Here is a 6,394-nt window from a genome sequence, read left to right as displayed (position 1 = left end):
GCAGAAGATGATAAGATGATCCTGAATTTCATACAAAATCAAGGGACACCAAATACTGAAAACAGTCTTGAGAAAGAAGAACTAAGTTGGAGGATTCACACTTGCCAATTTCAAAATTAACTACAAATCTGCAGTAATCAAGACAATGTTTTCTGGCATTAAGAACAGAGAGATAGATCAAGAGAAGAGAACTGAACGTCTAGAAATAAGCTCTTAAGTTTATGGTCAATTGATTTTCAACAAGGATGCCAAGACTATTCAGTGGGGGAAAGAAATCCTTCAAAAAATGATGCTGGACAACTGGATATCCACATGCAGACCATACATAAAAATTAACTCAATGTAGATCATATATCTAAACGTAAGAGTTAAAACTACAAAGCTGTTAGGAGAAAATACTGGCATAAACCTTCATGACCTTGATTTAGGCAAAGCCTTTTTAGATATAGCACCAAAATCACAAATGGCAAAAGAAAAAAAAAGATAAATAAGGCTTCATCACAATTAAAAATTTTGTGCTTCAGGGACTTCCCTGGTGGTGCAGTAGATAAGAATCTGCCTGCTAACCAGGGAACAAGAATATGATCCCTGTCTGGGAATATTCCACATGCCTCGGAGCCACTAAGCCTGTGCACCACAACTACTAAAGCCTGCATGCCCTAGAGCCTGTGCTCTGCAACAAGAGAAGCCACTGCAATGAAAAGCCTGTGCACCACAATGAAGAGGAGCCCAGCTCGCCACAGCTAGAGAAAGCCCGTGCAAAGCAAGACACAGTACAGCCAAAAACATAAAAATAAATGGACAAAACCAAACTTTTGTGCTGCAATTTCATCAAAAAGACAACCCAATAATGGGAGAACATATTTGCAAATCACATGTAGTATGAGGGATTTGTATCTAGAATATATAAATAACCTTAACAACTATATAAATAATGAAAAAAAATTTTAATGGGCTAAGGATCTGGATGGGTTTCCCAGGTGGTGCTAGTGGTAAAGAACCTACCTGTCAACACAGAAGGATCTGAATAGACATTGCTCCAAAGAAGATATACAGGTGACCAATAAGCACATAAAAAGATATTTGGCATCATTAGTCACTAGGGAAATGTAAATCAAAACCATGATAGCCACTAGAGTGTTTATAATAAACAAAGAGACAATATTAAGTGCTGGGGAGAATGTGGAGAAAACAGAAATTCAGACGTTGCTAATGGGAATGTAAAATAGTGCTACAACTTTGGCAGTCTCTCAAAACACTAAACAAGAGTTACTGTGTAATTCAGCAATTCCACTTCTAAGTCTATACCCAAGAAAAATTAAAACATGTGTTCAGTCACTCAGTCGTGTCTGATTCTTGTGACCCTTTGGACTGTAGCCCATCAGGCTTCTCTGTCCATGGGGTTCTCCAGGCAAGAATACTGGAGTGGGTTTCCATTTCCTCTTCCAGGGAATTAAAATATACATCTTCACAAAAACATGCACACAAATGTTCACAGCTGCATTCTTTACAATAACTTAAAACTAGAAACAACCCCACTGTCCATCAACTGATAAAAGGTATCTCTACTAATGGAATATGACCTGGCAATAAAAAGCAACAGAATTTTGATGCTATATATGCTACACCATGGACAAACTTTGAAATTATAATGCTAAGTCAAAGAGCCCAGTGAAAAAGATCACATATTGTGTGATCCTATTTGTAGGAAATGTCCGAAACGGGCAAATCCTTAGAGACAAAAAGTAGATTAGTGGTTGCCTAGGATGAGAAGGCGGAGAAGGCAATGGCACCCCACTCCAGTACTCTTGCTTGGAAAATCCCATGGATGGAGGAGCCTGGTGGGCTGCAGTCCACGGGATCACGAAGTCAGACACGACTGAGCAACTTCACTTTCACTTTTCACTCTCATTGGAGAATGAAATGGCAACCTACTCCGGTGTTCTTGCCTGGAGAATCCCAGGGGCAGAAGAGCCTGGTAGGCTGCCATCTCTGGGGTCGCACAGAGTCAGACACGACTGAAGCAACTTAGCAGCAGCAGCAGCAGCAGCAGGATGAGAAGGGGGGTAAAGAATAACTGCTAATGTGTATGGAGCTTCTTTTGGGGGGAAAAATGTTCTACTATTAGATTGTGATGATGGATGCACTACTCTGAATATATTAAAAGCCATGAAACTGTGCACTTTAAATGGATGAGTTTTATTGTATATTAATTATATCTCAATAAAACTATTTAAGCCAAAAATGGGTCCTTGATTCCATGATTAGAAATTTATGCTAAGGCAATCACTGCCAACAGACTCAAAAGAGTAGTTTGCATAATTCAGAGTTCAGTTGCAAGAAACAGAAACCACATTTTCTACTTCTAGTGAAGACTTAATAAGGGAAGTTGGGTTCTTCCAAAATTATTGAAAGACCTAGTGAGTGGGATGTGCTTCCAGGAGCGACGCTCATAAATCACCACTGTACTGCTGACCTGTAGGAGCTGCTGCCTCTACCACTTCCTGGAAGCTTCATAATTGTTGTCTTCAGAAATTTGTCACTGTGGGGAATTTCCTGGCCGTCTAGTGGTTAAGACTCTGTACTTCCACTGCATGGGGCACAGGTTCAATCTCTGGTCGGGGAACTAAGATCCCACAAGCCATGTGGCATGGCCAAAATTTTTTTAATTGAAAAAAATTGTCACTTCAGTTTTAATTTAGGGATCAGATGTGCTGATGCCCCCTCACCACCTCTCGACACCATGAGCTGGTGATAACACTAAGAGCACATCTGTAGAAAATCTTAACACCTTCACAACCAGCAGTAAACAGCCAAAGCAGGAAGATAACCTAGACATTGTTTCGCCTTTAAAATCTCACACAGTTCAGTTCAGTCACTCAGTTGTGTCTGACTCTTTGCAACCCCATGGACTGCAGCACACCAGGCTGCCCTGTCCATTGCCAACTCCTGGAGTTTACTCAGACTCATGGCCATTGAGTTGGTGATGCCATCCAGCCATCTCATCCTCTGTCATCCCCTTCTCCTCCTGCCTTCAATCTTTCCCAGCATCAGGGTCCTTCCCAATGAGTCAGCTCTTGCATCAGGTGACCAAAGTACTGGAGTTTCAGCTTCAACATCAGTCCTTCCAATGAATATTCAGGACCGATTTCCTTTAGGATGGACTGGCTAGATCTCCTTGCAGTCCAAGGGACTCTCAAGAGTCTTCTCCAACACCACAGTTCAAAAGCATCAATTCTTCAGCGCTCAGCCTTCTTTATAGTCCAGCTCTCACATCCATACATGACTACTGAAAAAACCATAGCTTTAACTAGACAGATCTTTGTTGGCAAAGTAATGAATGTCTCTGCTTTTTAATATGCTGTCTAGATTGGTCATAACTTTTCTTTCAAGGAGCAAGCATCTTTTAATTTCATGGCTGCAGTCACCATCTGCAGTGATTTTGGAGCCTCACACATGTGCATCCAATGGATATAAGCAAATAGGTCTCCAAACTTTAGCTGCAAGGGAGTCTAGGAAGGTACATCAAAAGAAACTGAAATGAATGTCTAAATGAATTATAATAAATGTCTGCATTGATGACCACTGTTTGCAATAGTGAAAACTAAATGTGCAACAATAGGGGTTTGATAAAGTGGGCTTCATCTATTTTGTGAAATTCTGTTGTAGAAATACCTGTTGTGACCTGAAACATGTCAGACATACAATGAAAAAAGGCAGGTGTCAGAATAGTACTTATCAGCAACTGTCATGACTTTAGGAACCACAGATGTTTTGTCCTCCTGTGTATCCCACTGGCTGGCACATGTTGGCACAAAGTAGGTACTCAATAACATTTGTTGAACGATGAAAAGTAATTTCAGTTTTAGAAGTTAAATCCAAAATAAGAAGTTAAATGCACACTTATATACATTTATATACATGTAGGTAAGGAATCTGCCTAAAATACAGGAGACTCAGTTTCTATCCCTGGTTCAAGAAGATCCCCTGTGGGGAGGGAAAGGCAACCCATTCCAGTATTCTTGCCTGAGAAATCCCATGGACAGAAGAGCCTGGTGGGCTACAGTTCATGCAGTCACAAAGAGTCAGACACGACTGAGTGACTAAGCACACACATAAATACACATATACTTACATATGGTATAACCAGCCTGAAAGAAATACAGAAAAATGTTAATAATTCTCTCCAGAGATAATATTTGAAATGACTTTTACTTTCCTCTTTTGGCTTTTCTGCATTTTACAAATTTTGGAGAGTGAATATGCATTAATATCAATTAAGGGGAGAAAAAATCACAGATGTTCTGCTAAAGCCACAGAAAAGAAATATGCCTGCCTCATTTCTCTGTCTCCCACAGGGTCTGACACAGAGGTGGACCCAAATCTATGTGTGGTGACCAAGTGACTGCACCTCTATTTTCTGCCTGAGTGGTTTCTGGATCTTTCTCAAGCAGCTGGAGGGTAGAATTGAGCTTCTAGGATAATCCTGACTCTAACATAGTATGCTTCTTCCAGCTAAAACTGGCAGAGTTCCAAAGCCATGTGCCCATCTCCCCAAGAGCCAGTCTTGAGTTTTGCAGAGGCTGTGCCAGAGTGAGGTCATGTTCAAGGGTCTTAAGGGACTCGATCAGTGACTCAGTCTTGCCTCTCCCATGCACCCAACAGGTCCTGGGGCCATTAATGCTTTGGCTTGCCAAGTCAGCAAGCAGGCCCGACATCCCTGCTACCAGCTGGACTCAGCCAGGTAAGGTCTCGGGGAACTAGAAGACGGGTATCTGTACTGCTCCAGGGCTGTCCCTTCAATATTATGAGAAGTCCATCAGTGGATGGTTTTTTACCACCTTCACTTACACAGCTGTTGAGGTCTTAGTTCACATTAAGAGGAGCACAACAAAGTGAATGTACTAGTGCCTCTGAACTGTGCAGTTAAATGTGGTTAAAATAGTATGTTTTATGTTTTGTAACTTACATCACAATATAGACAACATTAGGGCTTCCCTGGTGGTCCAGTGGTTAGGAATTCTTCTTAACAATTGCAACGCAGAGGACACCGATTTGATCGCTGGTCCAGGAAGATCCCACATGCCGTGAAGCAACTAAACCCATGCCCCACAACTACTAGGCCTGTGTTTGAGAGTCTGTGCTCTGCAACAAGAGAAAACACCGCAACAAGAAGCTCTCACACCGCAACTAGAGAGTAGACCCTGCTCGCCACAGCTGGAGAAAGCCCTTGCACAGCAACAAAGGGCTCCAGTGCAATGAAAAATAAATAAATAAATAATTTTTTCATTAAAGAAAAAAAAGAAGTATAGGGACCTGAGTGAGAAAAGTGAGAATCCAGTTGGCTCTGTGTATCCCAGAGTCACATTTGGACCAATCGTGTAAATTATTTTAAAAAGTTGTTTTTCCGAACTTTCCCTAGTTTTTCCAACTAACAGCAACTTTCTGCCTCATACTTTTTGCCATGGTCAGGAAACCTGGTCATGACTGACCTCCGTCCTCTTTAGGAAGTGAGGGTTGGAGGAGGTCCCAGAATGTTTGATAGTCAGCACCAGCCATCACTTCATTTATTTTTTTAGATTAATTTTTGTTGGAGTACAGTTGATTTACAATGTTATGTTATTTTTTGCTGTATAGCAAAGTGAATCAGTTATAGAAATATGTAAATCCTCTCTTTTGAAGATTCTTTTCCCATATAGGTCATTAGAGAGTACTGAGTAGGTTCCCTGTGCCATACAGCAGGTTCCTATTAGTTATCTATTATATATAATCATGTATGTATGCCAATCCCACTCTCCCAGTTTATCACCGCCCCCCCACCTTTCCCCATTGGTAACCATAAGTTTGTTTTCTACATCTGAAAATATGGAACGCTTCACAGATTTGTGCTTCATCCTTGCACAGGAGCCATGATAATCTCCTCTATATCATTTTAATTTTAATATATGTGCTGCTGAAGTGAGCACCATCTCTTCATTTATCACACCCATTAACCAGATAGAAAAACTGAAGCTCCCAAGGGGAAGGGACATGTTTAGGGTCACACAGCAGAGAAGGAACTTGTAAGAAGAGGGGCTCCCATATGCACCATTGTCTTTGGAGACTATGAAGGGCAGGACCAAAGAAGAGAAATGTCACAGAAGGATGGGACCTCATCTTATTGGGAACAGCTTACCTCACAGGACATGCAAGTACATCCCAATGTCCCAGTCTCAGGATCAGCTCACCTACAGAGGCAGGGTGGGAGAAAATGCTTCTCCTCCTGGCCAGCTGTGGGCAACATATTTTGACCTCAATTTGTTCATCTTTAAAATAAGGTCCAGAGATCATGACAATCACTCAGTTTAAGCTCTAAAATTCCATGGTTAATGATTAGATCATCTATCATTATCTT

At 41.2% G+C, this 6,394-nt stretch overlaps 1 non-coding gene across 1 annotated transcript; it reads right to left on the bottom strand.

Annotated features, from left to right (window-relative positions):
• Nucleotides 1–5,859: 5,859 nt before the first annotated feature.
• LOC138091958 (U6 spliceosomal RNA) lies at nt 5,860–5,966 on the bottom strand. Its single transcript, XR_011145983.1, has one exon. It is a non-coding gene; the product is annotated as a U6 spliceosomal RNA (small nuclear RNA).
• Between the last annotated feature and the right edge of the window lie 428 nt (nt 5,967–6,394).

This window comes from Capricornis sumatraensis, chromosome 15, assembly GCF_032405125.1.
Source record: "Capricornis sumatraensis isolate serow.1 chromosome 15, serow.2, whole genome shotgun sequence".
Taxonomy (NCBI): domain Eukaryota; kingdom Metazoa; phylum Chordata; class Mammalia; order Artiodactyla; family Bovidae; genus Capricornis; species Capricornis sumatraensis.
Note: the sequence above shows the minus strand (reverse complement) of the source record. Positions and strands in the feature narration are given on the sequence as shown.